We start from the raw sequence: 24,865 nt of genomic DNA on the forward strand, positions 1-24,865 counted from the left end.
CAACTCTTACTCCACATGAAAGAGACCAAAAGGCTGTTAACATGCTTTTGTGATGTCAGATGCTACTCACCAAGTGCAAAGGAGAACGTTGTCTTTGTGCATTATGTTATGAAAATGAACCTAGATGTCTCCAGAGGAGATGCTGGTCCTAAGCCTCCAAGCCCAGAAGTTTTTGTAACTTTACTCCCTGGAGCTCTGATGGAGCTGTCTGGTAAGTGTTAGACTGCTAACCTCAAAATTGGTGGTTCAAACCCTCCAGCTTCTCCTTGAGAGAAAGACAAAGCTATCTGCTCCTATAAAGATTTACAACCTCCGAAACCCTGCAAAGGGTTATTCTGAGTCAGAATCAACTTGATGTGAGTGGGTATACTCTACTGTATTCATGAGTCTAGACCCAGCATCTGTAACGACAGAAAGATCCTCTGTCCATGGCGAGAGTCCCATTCACTTCCCCACCTGTGTTCAGCTGATCCACCTGTGCCCCTACTCATAGATTGTTGTTACTGTTCCGTTAGGATTGTGTGTGCATTAGTATTTATCTTCACTGACTGTAACTCTTGTGCTCCTCCCTGTGTCTTCTTGTGCCTTGATCATTTGTTCAGCCACCCCCTAAATACATTGCCTTTGCATTGAACTAAATGAATGTCTGTCTATTCTCTAGTTAGTGACTGAGCCTCCCTTTCTTTCTGTCTCACACTGCTAACCATCAAAGAATGTTGTTTTCTGTGAGTAAACCTTTTCTTGACTTTTTATAGTAGCGGTCTCTTACAACGCCTGACTTTTGGACTGACCGATTTCACTCAGCAGGACCAGGCAGCGTTGCATCTGTTGTGCGTACAGTCAGAGCCGACTCCACGCCTAACAACAAGAACGCCCTCTAGGCTCATCCCCGTTATGAAGTGCTTTGCAGATCCATTGTTATTTTCTTTAATCATGTAGAATTCCATTGTGTATGTATGGACCATAATTTGCATATCCATTCATCCAGTGATGGACACTCAGGTTCCCATCTGTTTGCTATTGTGAGCAATTTTGTAAGGATCATGGGTGTGCATGTATCTGATTGTGGCACAGTTTTTTTTCTTTAGGATATCTACTAAGGATAGAATTTGCTAGGTCATAGAGTATTTCTGTTTCCAACTTTGGGGGGAGAGGTCATAGTGGTTACACCACTTTATAGTACCACTAGCAGTGTATAAAGGTTCCACTCTCTACATATCCGCATTGGCATCTCTTCTGATTTTTTTCTTTTCTGAATCATTATTAACACAAGGATCAGATGATAGCTTGTTATCGTGCTGATTTGCATCTCTCTAACGGCCAATCATCATGAGCCCTTCTTGAGGTATTTGTTGGCCGGCCATTTGATTGGCTTCTATGTTGAAATGTCTTTTCGTGTATCCTGTCCACTTTTAAATCAGATTACTTTGTTGTTGTTATTGTGCTGAAGTTTTCTATAAATTTTGGAGATTAGACCCCTATGCTGTTTTTCTTTGAAAAATCTTTTATCCATCTTGAGCCAGTTTTTATATATGGTAAGATATTTAGATCCTGTTTCAGTTTTCTGAAACAGATGAGTATCGAGTGTTGCCTGCAACATTTATTAAGGAGGCATCTCTTCTTCATTCAATGAATTTCAACCCCTTGTCAAATATCAGTTATGCATAAATGGATGGATTGACTCTGGCTTCTCAATTCTGTTCCATCGGTTTGTGGGTTTATCATTGTACAAATAGCAGGCAGTACTGTAGGGAAGGCTTAGCATGGGGGATAGTGAAGCTTCCCACTTTGTTCTTCTTCAGTGGTGTTTTCTTTATCCAATGTCTCTCTTCTTTCCATAGGGATGCTTTTACACAGTATGGCAAGCATTGAAGGCTGATGGAAAGTGTGGTAGTTACAAAATATCATGTCGACTTGAAGACATATAAAAGTTTAGAGATGGAGTTTAGCCTGTCAATCAGGCCACAGCCTGATGGGGACTCCTTGTGGTCATGGCCTTGTCCTAAGGAGGGCTCTGGGGACTGCCACCTCTCTCTGCCTTCACCTTCCTGCTGACTGGCCATGATTGCTGCCAGGGCCACTGCCATTGGTTCCACCTGACTTTGCATCCCCCAGCCTGTGATCTGCCTGCATTCTGCATCATTGCATGTGGCTGCGTGAGTCTGAAGAGGACTTATGGACTTGACTTGGACTTGGCTAGGATGTTTTCTTGATATACAATTACTTCTTGACATAAAGCTATTTTTTTAAACACATGTGAGTGCTTCTGAATTTCTTTCTCTAGTCAACCCAACCTAACACAGAAAGGTTTATGGTTCTAGCCCACTAGCTGCACCAAGAGAGAAAGATGAGGTAATCTGCTTCTATAATTTACCGCCTTGGAAACCCTTCAGACCAATTCTACTTCATTTTACAGAGTCTGGATGGAGACCACGGCAGTAAGTTTGTTTGCTGCGGGGAGGTGTTTCTATTCACTATATAAAATCAGTGATTCGCTTTTCTGTCTTTCTAAAGAATGATGATGGAATCTGGGTCAGAATTTCATTATAACTGTAGGTCACTAGACACTGTGGCAATATTCACAGTGACAGGTATTTCTATAAATGAGCACGACATATTCTTCCATTTTTGTAGATCTCCTTTCTTGTAGTGGTATTTTGTATATATCTTGTGTCTCTGGTTAGATTTAGTTCTAAACATGTCATTTGGGGTGGTTTCTATAAATAATATTTTTTTCCTGTTCAGAGGTCTCTTTGTTAGTGTCAAGCAATGCACTGACTCTTGCTTGTTGCTCTTCCATGCCACCGCTTTGCTGAGTCCCTCTGCAAGTTTCCATAGCTTTCTTTGGAAACGCTTTGATTTTCTAGGGATAGGAACATATCAACTGCAAATAGAGATGGGCGTGCTTCTTCTTTTCCAATGTTGATGCCTTGGGCTCTGGAAGTACTTCTGATATAATACTAATAGGAGTGGTGATATACCGCATCCTTGTCTTGTTCCTGTTCACCAGGGGAGTGTTCACAGTCTCTCAGCTGAAAATAATGTTGACCATTGGACTTGTGTAGGTGCTTTTAACTATGTTGAAGAATTTCCCTTTTGTTTCTATTTTGATGAGAGTTTTATTAAAAATGGGCATAAGATGCATTTTAAAAACTAAACCATTAGGAAAATTAATGGTAACATTGATAGAACTGCCACACGTCCCCTGGGGATAATTTATAACATCCTTCAACAAAATAATAATGACGTTTTTAAAGTGAGCCAGAGACAGAGGTAAACCATAGATACACAATGGAGTTTGAGCTCTCACTTCATCACAGCCCTCATCTAAGAACAATTAGTTCATTTGACGTGGCCCTGCTCAGTGCCTGTCCTCATGAAGAGATCACTGAAGGGATGGGGGCTACAGCAAGGGGTGGAGAAGACACCCTGGCTATCAGAAAGAATAATGTCGGGGGTCTTAAAGGTTTTTCTTAAAAGAAGCCACTTTCTAAGAGAGTTGTCAGCAAAGTCCACATGGAAGAAGCTCACCAACCTCTGTGATCTGAAATCATAAATAATAAAAAACCAATCTGGAGGAAAGGAGAGAAAAGTAGTCTAAATTCTGAACATCTGGCTTGCAGAAGGCTATAGATGACAGTGAACGTCCAAAAACCATTCATAGCTCCCCCCTCCCCTACATGGGTTAAGTCTCAGGTGAATCCCCTCTGAGGATGGACCAGGGCTGGGTAAGGCCTTGTTACCAGGCAGAGTGCACTGTAGGGCACATTCCCGCAGTTCTTGCAGTTAAGGCAAATGTGACGCCTTGTCATTCATTTGATCTCCCTCTTGATCCAATGTGTAATTGTCCTTTAATATTTTCTACTTTCTTTTTGAGGATTTCCTCTGTTTCATCCTGTCATTGTTGTGGGGTCATTTGTTTGTGTTATGCTTTTATTTTGTCTGTTTTTCTGTATATGAAACCCAGGATACATAAGCCTATAGACTCAAGGGACATGACATGAGAGATGGGTGGGGAAAAGAGAGCGATAATAACAGTGAGTACAAAGGAGAAGGAATATTTTGGAATTGATAGTGATGGTTGCACAACTCTTATGAATGTGATTGAGCTAGTGAAATGTATATGTGAATTTATGTCAGTAAAATCGTTAAAAAATAATTTTTTTTAAGAATAGGTTTCAGATTTTGTCAAATATCTTTACTACATCAGTTGATAGGATCATGTGGTTCTATTCATTTGTTTTATTTTTTGGTACATTACATTGATTGTTTTTCTAATATTGAGCTAACCTGTACACCTGGTATGAATACTTGGTAACAATGTACTTTCATGTATACATACATGTGGAGTCTGTTGACTGGGTTATGTGCTCTCCCAGAGGTTTGCTATGAGTTGAAATTGACTCAGGGCAGCAAGCTTGAGTTTGGTATTTGAGGATCAGTTTTGTTGGGTATATAATTCTTGGTTGGAAATTGGTTTGGGTTTTGATTTTTCTTTCAATATTTTACATATGTCATCCCTTCATCTTCTTCTGGCAAGAAATCAGCACTGACTTTTGGGGATTAGAATTTCAGATATTTCTTCCAAGGTACTTTTTCACCTCCACTAAAACTGAGTCAATTCCAACCCACAGGAACCTTATATGACAGAGTAGGGTTGACCCATGGGGCTCCCAAGGCTGTAAATCTTTAGGTAATCAAACTACCATATCTTTTTTTTCCCAGAGAAGCTGGTGGACTTGAATCATTGGCCTTTAGGTAAGTAGTCAAACACTTTAGCCACTGGGTGGACTGATTGACATCCAAATGAGCTAACCATTTGCACCACCTGAAAGACTAAACAGATTAAAGGAAGAAACAGGATCGATTTTATTGAAATACATCATCATTTTAGTCTGACTTTCACATAACATAGACATTCAAATACAAATAACAAGGTATTAATTTTTCAAAAATGCCCAAAATACCATGGTTGTTTAGCTAAGTAAAGCTCGCCTCCATCTCTTCCCTTGGCTCATTGCTTCAGATGTTGCTGTCGAGCTTGCCACCTTTTGAGATGGCTCTGTGACTGTTCCAAGCCAGCCTGTCTGAAGGAAGCCCAGACTAAGGCATAGTCAAGGTATCCTGTCTGCCTCTTTGTTATAAGAGTTTATCAGATGGAAAAGATCAAATCACTGCTTTTTTTGGGGGGGGGGAGTGCTGAGCATCTGGTGTTGGATTGTGTATTGCCATGTAAAAACACAACAATCCTCAAACATTTTGATCACAAGTAGATCTGTAGGGGGGGTGGGGGAATGTGTTCCTGCTGGTAAATGCCTCCTTTAGCTTTGATCAGAGCCGTGGAAGACATCATACACACCTCAAATTTCCAAGGAAAGCAGAGGCTTACAGACTCCTTGGAGTTTTGAGCTTCCTGAAAGACAATCTCACTCAATTCCCAATCTAATTTATCTCTCTCTCTTGGTTTTTTGAAGGGAGTTCCATGTGGTCACCTCCTTACATAGTGGTGGCATTAGGGACAGAATAGCCTGTCCCTAATAGAATAGAGATATTGGTCAATATCTGGAAGCAAACAGGACAAAAGTTGAGCAGAGTGCCCTTGTCTCTGCCTGCTCAAGTGGACAAAACCCTTTTGGAACTTACCCCCAGGCTAATTTGAAAGTGAAGACCAGGGCAGATTAAAGAGGGGCTGACTTTGCTGAGAGCCACCATCATTTGGTCGGAGTCCATACTTCAGTGAAATAGTGGCTCGATGTTTCAGGTGAGGATCCAGGGCTCCTCTTACTTCGTTGTTCAAATCTGCATAGCCAATCTGAAGTAATGATAAACACACAGGAGATACAAGTTCAGAAACTACTCAAGCAGAAGAAACAAGACGAATTAAAACTTTGAAATAGGGAGGTTTCAGATGGATTGGTTTTAGCACAGGGTTGTTGACCAGTTTCCTCTAGAGCTCCAGCACCTAATTAAGTAGAGAATGTATTTCATGATACAATCTAAGAAGCAGACATAAAGGTTCCCCTCTTCAACCACACGTGGAACATAGTGTCAGAAATTCTCACAGATAAGCACACACTCTTCCTAAAATTAATCTGGCCCACATTTGGTACTGGTAGGTAATCCACTAATCCATGAATACCTAACTTTCCTCAACTAAATTCTGAGGCAATTGAATGGAGGAAAAGTGAGATGTAGTGTTATTGGTTTATATGTGGAGATGAAGAGAAAGAAAGAAAAAACACGCATTCATGATATATATTATATGCCAGCTACCATACTAAGGGATTTCTCATACATGTTAATCTGCTGCCCACAATAGCCCTGTGAAGTACCCTGTTCCCCCCAAAATAAGACAGTGTCTTATATTAATTTTTGCTCCCAAAGATGCACTAGGTCTTATTTTCAGGGGATGTCTTATTTTTCCATGAAGAAGAATACAGTACACATTTATTGTTCATTGTTTTATTAAAAAGAGACCTCACACTTTCTGTCTGCTCCAGCTGCGCTGCGGCCAACAGTGAGTTTCACGGCAGCACCCGCCACTACAGTCAAGAATCCAGAGTTACGGTAGCTTCAGGGGCCCTTATTTTGGGGGGGTCTTATTTTCGGGGGTGCCTTATATTTTGGCGAGAGGCAAAACTGTAAGTAGGTCTTATTTTGGGGGATGTCTTGCTTTTGGAAAAACAGAGTAGTACCTTTGTTCCTTAATATGGCTGTTACCCAAATGCACAAGCGAGTGGATTTCTAGAAGAGAAATGTCCTTTTGTCCACAGTTCTGGAGGCTATATGCCCAAATCTGGGTCTCAGTGTGAAGATTTCTTCCTTGTCAGTAGCCCTGGGCATTGCTTGGTTCCTTGCATTCCTTGGCTTGTAGATAATTTTTCATATGGGGTCTGTCTTTCCCTTATGCAGTCGGCCATATGCCTTTTCTGACTTTTTTATAACTCAGATTTGATTAGGTTTAGAAATTGCCTTATATTGGTATGGTCTCATCAGCATAACAAAGAAACCCCTGTTATATTGAAAGAGGATCATGTTCATAATTTCAAGGGCTGTGAACTCAACACATGTTTTGAAGGTTGCAGTATGCAATTCAATCCATAATATGTAGGTGTTAGCTCAGTCTTGCAAGGGAATAAAATGAGAGCCATGAAGGGCAACTACATAAACCAAGGTTGCAGGTCTAATAAATAGAGTAGTAATGCAGAAAGTGCTTACTATTAAAAAAATCAGTTCCTTCTTTCATATTGGGAAAAGGTGGGGGGGGCATATCTGACCTCTTTGGGCTACACAGGAAGAGGGAGAATCGAGGTCTGCAGCAGCCCAAGGCTGACTGCCACATGCATCCACTCTTCATCTTTCTTTACCTAATCTTTTCCTTCCATGGAACTCTACTTAGGCTACAGGGAGTTTTGGAATATACAATTTCTTGTAATTATAAAAGTCTAATTATGCACTGAAATTCATTTTACAGAATTCTAGAGTTGACTCTGAAGGGAGCAAGAATGCTTTATTTACTGACCCTGAGGTCTATGCCAGTGAGGTGACATTGTTATTATTTGTGAGTCATATATGGTACCTATCTTAGACTTGCTTCTCTAGAGGAACAAACCCAGGAAATAAATAAATAAGCAGAGAGGTTTATTCCAAAGCAATGTCTCACACAATGGTGTGAGGTTCAAATTCATGGGTCAGGTTTTAGGCAGGAAGCTTCTCCTGACTCACATGGTTTATAGGGAGTGATGACCCCTAAATCGGTAGGTCAGATGGCAAGCTGCTGACTTGTGTTCTAAGAACTGGAGGTTAAAGGATGAAAAGTTGAATTCATGATCAGGAAGGAGAGAGAAAGAGCTTTGTCAGAACGTCCATGCATGCTGGATGCAAACCACACCCCCAAGGAAACGCTCCTAATGTCAGATGACTAAATGGAGGCCACATAGTTACAGAACACTGAGAGCCATAGCCTAGCCCTGTGGATATATGATATCAATCGCAGTACCTTTCTTCTGAAAATGCTTGCCTTTTTAACAGAAAGTTACCAAGACTGGCCTCAAATAAAAGTAGATTCAAGAAAGGAAGACCTTAAACTAAAACACAAAACCAGAGGCTAAAGGGCAGTGGGGTGCAGTGGAGCACTGCAGAAGGTTCCAGTACTGAAGCTGTCCCAGTGACTTTCTCCAGTGGCTTTTGGGTGGAAAGCAAAGCAAGCCCATGAAAAGTAGGCTTCCGAAAGGGAAGCTATGAAAGAGATGATTTTACTAAGTTTTCAAAAATTACTTTTTGGTTACTATCGCCATCAACCCTCTTTAGTTCAAAACTAGAGTCTTGTCACTGGCAGCAACAAATCATCAGTCATTCTCATTGAAGAGAAAGAAGTATTTTGTTCATGGTTTTGGTTTTTTTAGAGAATGTCTGTCAAGGACCCACATTTAAGAATCATAATTTGTCAAGATGGTAGTTACACAATTTTATGCCAACTTGATATAAGAATGAAAGGGTGGACTCTAGCCTGCCAATCAGGTCATAGCCTAATTGATCCCTCCTTGTAGGTGTGGCCTTCTCATGAGGATTCTGGGACTTCTGTCTTTCTCCCTGGAGGTGGGGAAACTTTCCCTGCTAGGCATTCCTGTTGACAAGCCACATGGAGCTAAGCTGATGGCAGCCAGAGCACTGGAGATGTGTACACTGCCATTGGATCGACAGGGCTTTCCACCCGCCGGCCTAGGATCTTCCTGTATTCAGTATCATTGCATGTGCTGCATGAGTCTGAAGAGGCATTCATGGGATAATATCAGACATAGGAGTCAATATCGAATTTATGGACTTGAGCTGTACCGGGGTATTTAATTGATGCATGATTAGTCTAGATATAAAATTCTGTCTTGCACACATATGAGTGTCAATGAACTGTTTTCTCTAGTCTACTTGGACTAACACAGTCAAGCAATAAGAGTGTCAAGTAAAATATTAGGTGCTATGAAAAAGCATCATGCTTATCTCTCAACTCAAAGAAAAACACAAGCCTCTTCCTCAAGACGAGTGTTGTGCCTACCAGACATCAGGAAGTGCTCTATGTGTGCTTCCCATGCCGTCACCCAAAATAGTACAAGAACTCAAAATAGAATAGAATGAATATTTTCCACTGTTTCGTTAGGAACCCCTGGGAGGGGCAAATGGTTAACCACAGCACTACTAACCCAAAAGCTGATAGTTCAAACCTACTCAGAGGTGTCTTGGGACCTGCTTTTCAAATGACTTCACCTTTTTCAACTTCATGTATTGGAAAACTCTATAAAACATAGAGCATCTCTGACATACATGAGGTCATCATCAACTTTAATTGACTCGACAGCAACTAACAACAATCAAACTGCTTCCTTAAAGATAGTCTTCAGTCTGAGAACAATGAGTTCTTATGACATGACCCTGCTTGATGCTCACCCTCATGAGGAGATCCCTGGTGCCCAGGCCTCAGGAAGATTAGCATCTGGAGTCTTAAAGGCTTGTCTAAAAGCAGCCATCTAAGAGCGTGTCATCTAAGTCCACATGGAAAAGCAGACCAGCTTGTGTGATCCAAAGACTTTAAATGATAAATCTAAATTCAAAGGGGGGATGTATCAAAACTTAAATTGTGAAAATGTGCAAAAGGCTACGAATGACAGCGGAAGCCCAAAATCCATTTGCAGGATTCCCACATGGATGAAGCTCCCAGTGAACCCCCTGTGAGCACAGTCCCGCATGAGGACAGCCGTGCTGCCACACAGAGGTCAGTGTAAAGTCAATTATGACAGATGTAGCTAGGGTAAGCATAATGCTTTATCATTTTAAAGTCGTTTCCATTTTTAATGTTTTCTGCTTTCTTTTCAGCTGAGGTTCTCTATGTTTGTTTAGTTGTTCTTGTTGAATTTTTGCTTGTTTGCTTCCTGTTCATGTTTTGTATGCTTTTCTGTGTATGAAATCCAGGAGAGATAGATCTATGGAGACAGTAACTGGATTGCTAATTGCCTCGGGGTATGATAGGCAAGAGTAGGGGAAGAAAGCATTCAGAACTTGATTGTGAGGATTATTGTACAAATATTTTAATATGTTGAATTTTATGATATATGAACTATATGCAAACAAAGCTCGTTCAAATATATATTCTTCAGTAAAAGTCACTGTTTTAGGTACTTGTTTAAGTACTATTTTGCCTTATATTTTTCTTTGGGTGTTTCTTAACTATCAAACTGAATTAAAATCACATGAAAAGCAGGTCATGGTAACATTTATACATTTCATAAGTATACAGAAGGACGGAGATTCATACAAAGTCCCATCTACCAGAGAAATAACAATACTAATGTTTTGATGAACCAACTTGCAAACAATTCACTCTTAATACATATACATATGCAAGCACACACACACACCTAAATATAATTTTATGTAAATTGGCTCACCTATTAAAAACCAAGTTAGCATGATTTTTCATTTACAAAAATGACAAACATAAAATTATGTCATGATTTATAATAACTGAAAGATCACAATTGTATCAAAACACAATGAATTGTTCAGCTCATCTCCCACTGATGGACACTTAAGTTGTCTCTGACTTTTGATATTATAAACAAAGCTATAATAAGCCACTTGGTACAAATCCTTTCCATTCTTTTATAATAGTTTCTTAAGAACAAATTCCTAGAACGACATTTCTGTGAAGGAATTTTTTATCCCTCTATTCTTATTCTCCTATGCTACATGATGCACAATGAAGCACAGAGAAAAACAAACCAGAAAGTCTGTAGGTAATGTAGCTTCACAGCGAAACAATCTCCAAAATACAAGCATTGAACACCAAATGGAAACCTTGATACATATCCCTGAGAATGCTCATCTGAATCAAGCCCGAAAGACCCTGAAATTCCCAGGAAAATACCCTTTATGTTTCACTTGAGGGAAAGTGGTTAATGTTGATGATAGAGAGAATTAATAATTTTATAGGAAGAAGAACAGTGCTGGGCTAGAGTTCTTGTCAACTAAAGCAGCTAACAGAAACCCATACATACCAAGAAGAAAAGGTGATTTTTTTTTCATCAGATTCAGAACCTAAAGGCATTTTTCTTTAGAAGTATCAGAGACCTATTCAACCGTTCCTTTACAAATGCCTATCAAACCTAAAGTATACCTGGCTGTGTCCATAATACGATGTCAGGAATACAGACTCAAGCTCATTGTATTGTTTCTATGGATAATGTATATTGCATCATAACAGCTGAAATTTTAAAATAACATATGAAATGAAAACCAACCATAAGCCTCCGGGAGACTGCTGGCACAAAACTACCCATTAGTTACTTTGATACAATGTCTACTACTGATGCTTTGTGTCACAAAGCCTCTCTGCTCTCTGAGCTTCTGTATCCACACACACACAAAAATAAGAATGACCCAAATAAATGCAAATGAATCTTTGCTAATAAAACTCTATAATCCTATGAATCTTTGAAAAGCAAATTTCCTAAAAAGAACTGTTTATTGAAAAATGTTTTCTCATTGGTAGGACCCAATTAGACTATATATATACTAGAGTATAAGCCAACCCGAATATCAGCCGAGGCACCTAATTTTACCACAAAAACTGCATTAAAATGTGCTGAAAAACTCGGATTATACTTGAGTATATACACTAAATGAAAACAGACATTTCATGCTGAAGAGAGGGTGTGAATAACATTAATGGCTCATTAAATTTTTATGCTAATCATATGATTAGAATGTAGGAAGAAAGAATTACTTATCTATAATGAAGGTGAATTTGAAAATGCAAGGTTTATAAATATTTTCTAAAATAAACTGATTTGATAAGACTTCTACCATCAATGAAATTGATAGACAGGAGTTGAATTTTATCTTCTCAAAACTCACATTGACACCCATCAAGCCAATTCCAACTCATTGTGATCCTACAGGACAGGGTAGAATTGCAATCGTGGGTTTCTGAGACAACGTTTCACCAGAGTAGAAAGTCTCATCTTTGTCCCATGAAGTGGCTGATGGTTTCAAACTGTTGCCCTGTGGTCCTCGGGCCAATGCATAGCCCATTACCACATGAAAAATGAAAACTAAGCAACAAACACACATCAAAAATAAAATCCCAAACCACTGGCAATATATGGAAAAAGAAAGAGTAATGAATTGGATTGTGTTGACTACCCTCATCCTCACCCCCACGTACAAGTTTTAAATCTGAACTCCCCTACCTGAGAGGTGACAAGCCCATTTGGGTTGGGTTTTCTTATGCTAAGAGCTTCTATCAGTCTAGGGTGTGTTCTAAGCCAGTCACATTTGAGAGAGAAAAACATTTGATTGAGTAAACAGAGCTGGGGGAAATAGATGTCATGCCACATGAAACTCATAGAAGAGTCAAGAAACAGAAGCTTCAAAGAGAAGAGAAAGAGCTTTCCCTCAGATTCAACCCCCTGAGTTCAGATTCTCACCTTCTAAAGGAATTTGTTTGTTAAAGTCTATAACAACATGATATGACTCAGAGAAATCGTTTTCCAAATATTGACATCAAACAACAGAAGGCGCTGATTTCGCAGAGTGAGGGAACAAGAAGTGGAAGCTCTGGTTGCACAAATCCAACCTGAAGAGAATCCTGATCCTCAGCACACGGAGAGGCAAAACAATTGAGCCAGTTTCCTGAGTGGAAAAGACAGAGCTAGAATGATGGGGAAACTAAAGAGCATCGATTTCACAGAGCAGGTATTGAATGGAGAGCAGAACTCACAAAGAGTTCGAGACCTCCAGAGAATCCCCCGGATCAGTCAGCAGATGTCTGAGAAAAGACTACCTAAGGACAGCGGGGCTGGGGACAAAAATGATTAGAGGGAACAGCCTGGAATAGCCACTCACCTCACTAGTCAGAGAAGAAACTGGAACATCACATGGTGTATTCCAAGGGATTTTACATCCGTAAATCCAAAAAACCAAACTCATGGCCCTTGGGTCAATGTCAAGTCTAAAGGAAAGAAGAGAACTGCTCCCACAGGATTTGCAGGGCTGTAAGCTTTACAGAGGTAGACTGCCATGTCGTTCTCCTACGCAGCAGCTGGTGAATTCCATCCACCTTTTGATTAGCAGCTAAGCAGGTGCTTAACCACGGCGCCTCCTGGGATCTAGATTAAATGTGCTCTGTCTGGTCCACCTAGTTTTAAACCCATGCAGTATTCCCTTTTTCTGTTCACGCAGCTGCCTCTTGCTCCATGTACAAGTTCTACACGAGCACTTTGTAGGGTTCTGGAACTCCCTTTCTTCTCAAGGCTGTGCATGAAGATGGACATGCTAGGCATTAGTGATTGAAGTTGATTGATATTAGACATTTGAATCAGAAAATCATACGGTTTGCTCTACCAAGAAGGGCACAATCAAGAAAAAATGGCATTGCACTCATTATCATGAAGAACATTTCAAGATCAATCTTGAAGTTCAATGCTGTCTCTGGTAGGATAATAATTATCCATCTACAAAGAAATCTAATCAATACAACTATTATTCAAAGTTATGCCCTGATCGCAAAAGCTACTGATGAAGAAATTGAAAAATTCTACTGCAATCTTCAGTAGGAATTTGATCAAACATACAATGAAGATGCATTGATAATTATGGGCAATTCACATGTTGGAAACAAGAAACAGTAGTTAGAAGCTGTCGTCTCGGTGCTAGAAGCAAAGCTGGATTCGCATGATAGAATGTCGCAAGGCCGACAACTTCTTCATCGCAAATCTTTTCTTCAGCAGCATAAAAGGTGATTGAATACATGGACTTCCCCAGATAAAACACACACAGACCAAATTGACTACATCTGTGGGAAGAGATTGTGGAGAAACTCAATATCAGCAGCTAAAACCAGGTCAGGAGCTGATTGTGGAATAAACTCAATTTCTCATATGTAAGTTCAAGTTGAAGTTGAAGAAAACGAAAACAAGTCCAAGAGAGCCAAAAATGACCTGGAGAATATCCCACCCAAATTTTGAGAACATGTCAAGAACAGACTTGATGCATAAACCACTAAAGCCAGCAGCCCAGATGATCTGTGGGACAACATCAAGAATACCATACATGAGGAAAGCAAGTCATGACAGGAAAAGATGGGAAAGAAAGCAAAGAGCAAAGTGATGTCTGAACTTGATCTTAATCATAAAGAATCTAAAGCAAATGGAAGAAATGATCAAATAAAGGAGCTGAATAAAAATTTCAAATGACAGCTCAAAAAGACAAACTAAAATAATAAAATGTGCAAAGATCTAGCATTAAAAAGCCCAAAAGGAAGAACAGACTCAGCATATCTCAAACTGAAAGAACTACAGAAAAATTTGAGCCTTGAGTTGCGATGTTGAAAGATTCTATGGGTAAGATATTGCCTGATGCAGGAAGCATCCAGAGAAGATGGAAAGAATACACAATGTCACTGCACCAGAAAGAACTAGCCAACATTAACCATCGCAAGACGTAGCAAGAACCAATGGTGCTGAAGGAAGAAGTTCAAACTGCACTGAAAGCATTAGTCAAAACCAATCCAGGCTTTGATAGCATACCAATAGCGCTCATTAGTCTATGCCATGAAATTCTGAAGACAGCTACTTGGCCAACGGACTAGAAGAGATACAACAATTATACTCGTTCCAAAGAAAGGTGACTCAAATTAATCGAACAATATCATTAATATCACATGCAAGTAGAATTTTGCTGAAGATCATCAGTTGTAGCAGTACATTGACAGGGAGCCGTCAGAAGTTCTGGCTGAATTCAGAAGAGAACCAGGAACGATGGATATCATTGCTGCCATCAGATGGGTCTTGGCTGAAATCAGACATACCAGAACGATGTTTATTGTGTTTACCTGACTATGCAAAGGCATTTGATTGTGTGAATCATAACAAACTCTGGATAGCCTTGGGAAGAATGAGAATTCAAGAACATTTTATTGTGCTCATGTGGAAACTGTACATGGATCAAAATAGAATTGTGCAAACAGAACAAGGGAATACTGCCTGGTTTAAGTCAGGAAAAGTGTGTGTGTGTGTGTGTGTGTGTGTGTGTGTGTGTGTGTGTATTGCATTGCCTAACCTCTATAATTTATTTTTTGACATTTTATTAGGCGCTCTTACATATATAATTACAATCGATAGTTCCATCAGATCAAGCATAGTTGCATGTGAATATTGAGCAGTGAAGAAGGAAGACTAAAGAAGAGCCAATGCACGTGAACTGTGGTGTAGGGGAAGAACATTGAAAATACCATGAAATGCTAAGAGGTCAAAGTGTTCTGTCTCAGATAAAGTATAGCCAGAATGCTCCTACAAGGCTAGGATGGTAAAACTTTATCTCAGTTACTTTGAGACCAGCCCCTGGAAAGGGGCATCATGCTTGGTTAAATGGAAGGACAGAGAAAAAGGGGAAGACCTTTGATAAGATGGATTGACCCAGTGGCTGCGACAATGGGCTCCAACCTAAGAACCATTTTGTTGTGTTGTGCACGAGGTCTCTCTGAGTTGGAACCAACTGGATGACACCTAATAACAGCACCATGCTGTCTCTGAGTCATAGTGATGACATGTGTGCCAGGGTAAAACTGTGTTCCCCAGGATTTTCAACTGCTGATATTTCAGGAGAAAGTCTCCAGGCCTTTCCTTCGAGGCACCTCTGGTTGACTCAAACCTTCAATCTTCTGGTGAGCAGTGAACATGTTCATTATTGATGCCCCCCAGGGACCTCTCATGTGTGTTATTGTTAGGTGTCATTGAGTTGGTTCCAATTTACATGTATCCTGTGTACAAGAGAAGGAAGCGTTACCTAGTTCTGTGCCATCTTCTCAGTCATTTGTGTGTTGGAGCCCACCTTGATAGCCACCGTGTCAATCTATCTGGCCAAAGGCCTTCCTGTTCTCACTGCCCCCCGACTTGGCATAACGTTCTTCTCCAGCCACTGCTCCCTCCTGACAACTTTCCAATGTAGGTGAAGTGAAGTCTCCCCATCCTTGTTTCTAAGGTGCATGCTAGTTGTACTTCTTCCAAGACAGATTTGTTTTCTCTTTGCAGTCCATGGTATCTGCAATGTTTTTCATCTGCACCATGATTTAAATGACATTCCTTTGTCAACATCCAACTTTCACATACATATGAGGTGATTGGAAATACCATGGCTTGAGTGAGGCGCACCTTAGCCCTCCAAGTGCCTTCCTTGTTTTACAGTACTTTCAAGACATCTTGGCTAGCAGATTCACTCACTGCAATGTTTTTACTTGATCTCTGACTGCTGCTTCTCTGAGCATTGATTGTGGATACAAGAAAGATGAAATCCTTGACAACACATATATGTACATCTGTATAATATGTGCATGTGTATAAGGAAGGCTTTTAAAAGCTTGTGGAAAATGGAATTAAAATATATGAAAAATGTCCTACATATGTTATGAAGCCCCCTTATATGTTTGTGCATTTATATGTAGGTAGATGCATATATATGTATGTATAAACACACATCGAAAACAAAAACTCACTGTCATCAACTTGATTCTAACTCATAGTGTAGTATATTCTAACTCATAGTATAGTAGTTACACTAACTATAATGTAGAGTTGAACTGCCTCATAGGGTTATAAAAGCAGACTGCAGCATTTTCTCCCATCGAGTGACCAGTGGGTTCAAACCATTAACTTTTCAGTTGGCAGCTGAGCACTTCACTACTGCGCTACCAGATCTTCTTTCACACGCATACACATATATCATATATATATATATATATATATATATATCTTCATCAATTGATATATGAGATTTCTAAGCTCTGCTATTTGTAAATTGTACTTCAATTAAAAACAAACAAACAATAGAGATCCACTCCCATGGAGTGCATTCCGTTTCCAGAGCATAACCGCCCCATAGAGTTTCTCAGACTGTGCAGATAGCTTCATCTTCTCCACGGAGGGACTGCTGGGTGTACATCACTGACCTTGCACTCACTACAGTCAGCAGGCCAACACCTAGCCCACGGCACCATCAGGATGACTGACTGCTTTTGAAATATCATCAGCCTTGGACTGAATGCAAGAACATGGCCCCAAGCTACATAAGGGTCAACACGCAATGAAATGGTTTTAAAACATGTCTTCCCATTTGCCATCTGATTTCAATCCTTTTGAATATGGGCCAAGTACAGTGACTCATTTCTACAAAATGTAGAGCAGAGTGGCAGCGGTAGTATGTGACTTCCAAAATACATTAGAAAAAGTGATACAGCGCCCACTTGACGCTCTCTGGCACTCATGCTCTTTCTGTTCCCTCCTCTCTCCCTTCTGTCCATCTCTCTGCACTGATCCTTCAAATCCAGTTACTCTGTTGTGAGAAATTGCTGTAGCCACATGGAAAGACCCCATGTAGCAGCCCCCGGGGCTTCTCTAAAGGGAGGGTGAATTGATAGTAAAAGAAAAGGAGAATTTTTAAATCATAAAAGGAAAATAAAGGAAGATATAACAACAACTTTTTAAAACAACTTTTAAAAGGTGAACATTATGATGCTGGCTTGTTTTACCTAACTGAACCCAAACAGGAGAGGAATGAAAATTGATATCTATGTGCAGTCTCTATTTTCATAGTATTCTCAGTTGGATTGTTGCATAATGAAGGGCTAAGTAATGAAAACCTAAAAGAGGCACATACAATACGTTGTCGCATGTTGAAAGGGACATCTGAAAACGCTGAATCTTCGATATTGAAAGTGAACCTGGGCTAAAGAGGGAGAGACAGAGGAGGAGAATGCAGACTGGATGGACGAGGATGTGAGGGCGCTGGAAACGAATGTGAAAAGGGCAGGACTTTGGCATCAGGGAGTCAGCAAGGTCTTTTGTTTGTTGCCTGAGTGCTGACAGGTATTTTGCAGAAGTTCCATGAGTTTTATGGAAAAACAGTAAGTGATACACAAATAGAGATGAGATCATAAAGAATCCAGGTAAGAAATGGTAAGGGCTGACATTTGACAGTAGCAATAGTATTGGTGACATGAGGGTGGGCTTGAAAAGGTAAAGTCTCGATGACTGGGTGAGGCTGTTGGCAACCTATTCCCACACCGGGCACACCTGTTTAGATGTGGCTTCCTGGTTGTATGTTCGAGCATTTCATAGAGGTGGGAGATAAAGCAGAAGATATTTGCCTCGGTGGTATTGGGTAGAGGACAGGAACACTGGAGAGAAATTAAGAGTTTTATTTAATACCTGCTGAGTTGGAGGTGTCTCTGGGGATTCCAAAAGGAGATGTTTGTTGGTGAAGCCTGAACTGGGCATTTATTTGGAGAAATATTCATACACGCATAATTTTGGGAGCCATGGGTATGAATGAGATCACCTTAAGAGAGCATTAGAGAAAAGCAAGAAGAGGATCAGGGACAGAGCACAGAGTAACAGTCAATGAACGCCTTCAAGAAGAGATGTTTTCCCTAAGAACAGGGGCAAGGCATGCATGCCCAGGACTTAATATACTCCTTGGAGCTGATGGTTGGCATTTGTTTTCTCTCTCTCTCTCTCTCTCTCTCTCTCTCTCTCTCTCTCTCTCTCTCTCTCTCTCTCTCTCTCCTTTCCTCTGGCTCTCTCTCCCCTATCTCATACTGCCAGTCTTCTTGGGCTGTTCTATAATGACCCCTTTCATGGACCACACCTTATTTATCAGCCATATCGCCTCATCCTCTTTCCCATTCCATACCTCCCATTTTCTCTGTGCACATATTTGGACCAATGTGATCACATGAATCACAAGCAAACCCAAAGGAATAATAATCAGTGGTATAATATAGGCACCCACGGTAAACAGGCTGGTAACAATCTGTGCTTGGATTCCCAGGGACACCTAAAATCACATCATCTAGTCCTCCCATGTGCACCTCCAGTCCTTGATGAAGGCATATGGAAAGGCAGAGATGAAGCGAACAGAAGGTAGCAAATGGAATTTAAAGTATTGCTACAGCCCCCGCTTCCCCTCCTCTTCCAGCAGGGGAACGAACCCTGAGGGACGAGCAGAGGGAGGAATACAATTTCAGGCAGATGATGACTCTCCAGATACAGCAAGCCTAGTGTTTCATGACTCCCACGTAGGACACAGGGCCATGCTGCTTTTCATACAAAGCAGTGCGATTAAAGGTGTATGTGTATTTACACCACCCGAAGGCCCTACCGAGCCATATGCGTGTGGGGGTGGGGGGTACACGAGATTCTCAGGTAAGACCACACTGATACAAAACGATCTAAATATCCATAGGTATAAGGATTTGAGACATAGAGCCTAGGTTGCACCAAGTGTCCTGGCTAGTGGATCAGGAAGCATCTTATTCTGAAAATGTAGAAATAGAACCTCATTCCTAGAAGGACGCTGCTTGCTATTCCACTTAAATGAGGTGACAGCACATCTACGGCAACTCTCTTCTCTACATCAAGATGTGCAATACGGGAGAGAGAGAGAGGCCTGGAGCCATACCCAGCAATGGACACTTGGGACGTTTAGACTCTGTCATCTCTAGGCCTCCTTTAGTTTTTATGTTACAGCAGCTGCTCATCTGCTGGTCCTCCTAGTGAAGAAGATTGGGAGCCGCTACCTAAGAGAGACAAGAGCACAGATTCTGTTCTTGCATAATATGGACTCTCCTTTTTTCTCCAAGTCCTTCCATGTTGCACTAAACTCCAGGGCACATATTAGGGGCTGGATCAGTGCGGGCATGTATTATAGACTTGATGGATGCTAATTCCCTCCATCTATCTATTCCTGGAGTACATATTTCATGTACCTTTGTCCCTAAACTCTTCTTTTAGAAAGATTATGTATATTTGGGGATACAGACCTCAATAACCTACATGGATTATTGAGATGGTTCATTATCTTGATCTACTTTCTACTGTCAGGTCTGATGTTGGCACTTAGCCAAAACTTGTTGAGGGTTCCCCCTTTCTCCAATCCTCACTGAGGTATTCCACCCAAATAAACCATGCCCAGAATGTCTCTGAAAGAGTTAAGCACTATCTCTTTAAAAAAAAATTTCAAAGGGAGGGGAAATGATTAATACTTCCAAATTCCACTAATACTGGAAATATTGGTGTACATTTCCCCCAGGTTTCATTGGTTCTGAATGGAAGGCAGGCTGAAAATAACTGGGTGTATATTTGGAAAGCAGGGAACAGGTAGACATTACCAACTACTCACTAGCTTTCCCATCCTCGCTTCCTTCTGCTTTGCCTCCCTCCCTTTCTTTCTCTCGTCAGTACTTATGATTAGGCCTTGAGTGGTGCAAATGCATTCAGTTGTTAACTGAAATGTTGACAGATCGAGTCATCCCAGAGGCATCTTGAAGAAAGTGCTGATGATTTGCTCCTGGAAGATCACAGCCATTGACTGGAAATCCTACAGAGCGCAACTCTGCTCTGACGTGAATGGTCATCATGAGCTGCAATCAACTGGATGGAAATTAGTTAATTCTTTTACTTATTTGCTGTCTTAAGATCCGTACTCCTATCTGGGGGATTGGAGATACAATGAAGCACACACAGATCAGGCTTCTCCCCAGGGCGTGCTCACAATCTGGTGCTGGTGATGGAAGCAGGTGCCTAACAAACCAGTATATCCCCAAACCAGTCAATTTCAGATAGCAATCCCTGCTGTAACACAACAAAGCCGGTACTGTGGGGAGAATGACTGGAGGAGGGCTGGTAGGGCCACTTTGCGTAGGGCAGGAAGGAAAAACTTCTCTGAAGATTGGACATTTGCACTGAGCCCTGAATAAAAAGAAGGAGCTCATTTAAAGATTTGAGGAAATGCTCATTTCAGACAAAAGGAACAGCAAGTTCAAAGCATTGGAAATGTATTTAGTGAATTCAAGGAGCAAAAATAAGAATCTACGTGGCTGAAGAAGAAGCTCTACAAGGATAGTGTGTTGCGTGCTAGCCTGATAATTACATGGTCAGCAGTTTGACACCGTCAATTCCTCTATGGGGGGAAGTGAGGCTTTCTGCTCCTGTGAAGATTTTTAGCTTCCACTGCCTGGGGCAGTTAGTTGTGCCTGCAGTACAGGATCCCTGAGCCTGAATTGACTAGACAGCAGTGAGTGGATGCGGCTGGTACATTCTGAAGGACAGAACTGCGAGAGATGAGGGTAGGTGATGGAAAGGACCTATATTGCCTGGGCTCAAAGATTTTGGTAAGAATTTGGGGTTTCATTCTAATGGGAAGATGGCGAAGAGTTTTACCTGAGGGAAAGACGCAATCTGATTGACATTTTAAAGAAAATTCTGGCAGCTGGGTGGAGACTGGAGTGAAGGGAAGCAGCGCCATTCTATCAGAGTCATGGCTGTTATTGAGCAAAGGAAGGGAGAGAGCAGTGGGCTGCATTGTTGATGGGTATTAACTCGGAGGAAACAGAAAATAGTAGTCCATGGAGGAAGAAGAGAAATGAAATCAAGGTGGTTTGAACTGATCTGAAATGTAACCCTTCCCACCTAACTTACAATTTTAAAATAGTAAAACGAATTTAAAAATGAAACAAAAAGTTCAGCAGGACCCCAACCACAATCACTTTGCTTTTTCCTAGGCTTAATCCAATGCCGAAACTGTGGCTCCCCATAGTAGAAGCTTAGGAAAGCGACTCTCTACAGACAACTCCAAACAAGAAATGTCAGTTTGTGCACATTGTAGCCCAGGGCTTTGTAGAAGTTCTTACCTTCCCCTGAATCCCCACCATACAGACTGTACTCAAGCCTCCCCAGAGATGCACAGGCTTGGCTGGATATCAGAATCTCCCAGGGAACCATAAGAGATGCGGTACCCAGACCAACAACAGATTAGTTAAATCAGAATATCAGGGGTGGTCCCAGCCTTCTGTATTGTTTAAGCTTCTCCAGGTGATAGCAGTGGGCAGTCAACATGAAGATGGGCATTCGGAACTTCGAGTGGTAATGAAGAAAAAAATCACAGGGCTACCAGAATGATGCACTTCCCCACGGCCTTAACCCTGGACGGTGATCAGCTCATGGCGGAGAGGCATGTTCTGACCACACAGAAGCTCATGCCGGAGGCCCTTGTGCAGGCAGCATCCTGTTGCTCTGCAGTGGGGTGCCCAGATTTACAGAACAGAACTAGAGGATATATTGTTTCTTTTGGAGACTGAAAAATTATTTTTTAATGGAAAAAAAGATGAGCTCATCCAACTAGGATGCTTTTGCACCCAGTTCCATAAAGATAGATGCCACCCCTGCGCTGAAGTGCCTGACACAGAGCTCAAAATGTATATGCTAACACATCTTGTTAAACGCTAAAATAAGAGAGGCAGATTTTCCCCTTGCCTCTTTAGCTTTTCCACATTCATTATGTTTAGCTTTTAGGTTAAAAAAATAAAATTCAGGGAAAAAAAGAAAGGGAGATGATGGTTTTAAAAAAGAAAAGAGAAATACAGCCCCAGCAAAATGATGAGACGGCATTTCTGTCAGGTGGCATGATTCAATCAACCATGTTCCGTTGTTTCCTGTGGTCCAGCTTACTTAGCTCTACTTCAAACGATGGAGGGCAACGGAAGCAGGCAGCATGATGCTATCAAACCCGACAATCCTCATGACAGTCTTTGTGACACCGTTTAGTGCTTCATTACACTCTGCTTCATATGGATTGATATCATTTCAGATGTGATGATCTTGTCAGATGTAGGAAATTTCTCAAGAACTCATTTCTTCCTTGATTTAAGCAGCACCTGGGCACTGGTACAAGCTGCCGAGTGACCACACATTCCAAATAGCCCAGACCTGGAAATATCTTTTTTCTATTTTTAATACTTTTGAATACAAGATTTAAAACACTTTGAGGAAAATATTTTTGTCCCTGTCCCCAATTCTTGGTGTGTGTGTGTGTGTGTGTGTGTGTGTGTGCATCTGTGTGATTGACAGAGAGAGATTTCCCAAAGGAAGACATGAGGCTCTAGACACTCACTCTAGTAGCCATGACATTCAAGGCAACCGTAAACAAGGCACTGTTCTCCACAGTGTGCCTAGACATGACGCGCGTAGTTAGCATAGAGCTAGGTTCCTTGAATGAAGGCCCAGCTAGCTGTATGAGGTGGAAGGGAGGCTGGGTGGGTCTCTATCCTCATCCACAATGGATAAAAACCTGGCTGAGGAAAGAAGGAGACATCAAGGAGGGGTTCCCCTACCCTCTCTCTGAATTCTGATCTTTATTCCTTGACGGGAGTAACTGTAACTTTATCAAGAGCAAGACAGCCTTCAGAGGGTGAAATGTGGTCCTTATCAATCTGTGGGAAAGGAAAAAGGCAGCATCGTTCATTCTACTGGAAAAGCGATTCTTTAAGTTTTAGAATTATAATGCCCTTGGTGACCTGGTGCTGCGAGGAGCTGTCTGACGATGCCCAGAGGACGCTCTCCTCAGGACTTCATGCATACACGTGTTACGGGTTCAAATAAATGAGAGCCACTAAAATGTCTTGATAATTGAGAGGCGTCCTTATTCGGTTACAACCAGACGGCGAGAATCTAAAAGTGATCCTTTGATTGTAGTCCCGAGTGGGCATTGCGGTCCATCTTTAAAGGCCAAAAACTCATTTATCATTTGTCTAGGACTTAAGCAAGCGTGGACAGAAGCCGAAAGCAAAATTAATGTTATTATTCTTGGAGTTAGTGAGCATTACAGGGTACAGCATTGATTAGAACATCCTGGTTAATAAAATTAAAAGGAACAATATTATTAATTACGATGCTCTGATCTTGAGAACATAAGAGTACATTTTTAAATGAATCACTAGTGGGACTTTCTGAGATGGGAAGGGGAAGGAGGCGGGTCATTCAGCAAGTCAACAAGATGGTGTTAGAGTGGCTGCTGGTGCTAGTCTCCCTCACATACTTTTATGGAAGATAAAGTTCCAAATATACTACCGACTGTGTGATTTGTTGAGCACAGTAACCTGGGACCCTAATAAAGCATGGAGCTTGAGAATCTCTAATCCTGAATTTTCTACTATCATTTGATCTAAGGAACAAAACTCATCGTCGCTGTCAGTCTCCTGATTAAAAGTTATAGAAAGATTTTTTTAATGTGAGGATTGAGTGTCGCCATAGTTAATGTGTTCCCCAGGAAGATGCTCCAAAGTAGTGACTCCATACAAATATTATTAAAATCATTTGAGGGATTTACTGACAGTAATACAGCATTTCTGGATCCACGATGTAACCATCAGACTCTCCAAGGAGGAACCATGGAATCCGTGCTTATGAAAACATTCCCAGATGGCCTGATGAAATGTCTGGTTTGGAAGCCATCATTTTGTATTTGCCAACAAATATGATTTTATACAAGGGTCCTGGTAGCACAAAGGTTAGGCACTCAGCCCGTAACTGAAAGGTGAGCTCAAAGAACTCTGTGGGAGAACGACCTGGTGGTCTTCGCCTATACAGATTCCTATCCAAACAGCAAAGAATCCAAACAACTCCGTCATCAAGTTGATTCCAACTAATAGCAACCCTATTGGATAGAGTTGAACTGCCCTTGTGGGTGTCTGAAAAGGTAACTAAATACAATAGTAGAAATCCTCCTTTTCCCCTCAGGAAGCAGTTGGTGGTTTCAAACTACTGACCTTGCAGTTGGCAGCCAAATGGGTAACCACTAAGTCACCAGGGCTCCCTGTAGGGCATTTCTATTCTGTCATATGGGAGGTTCTAGAATTTAAAATTGACTCTATGTCACCCTAGCATCACAGGTTTTACCCAAACCCCTGAACAGATGCTTGTCCTTGACTGTCTTATCACCAATAAGAAGGTCATTGATCAGCCTGGGGGGTGAGGGGAAGGAA

This window comes from Tenrec ecaudatus, chromosome 4, assembly GCF_050624435.1.
Source record: "Tenrec ecaudatus isolate mTenEca1 chromosome 4, mTenEca1.hap1, whole genome shotgun sequence".
NCBI lineage: Eukaryota > Metazoa > Chordata > Mammalia > Afrosoricida > Tenrecidae > Tenrec > Tenrec ecaudatus.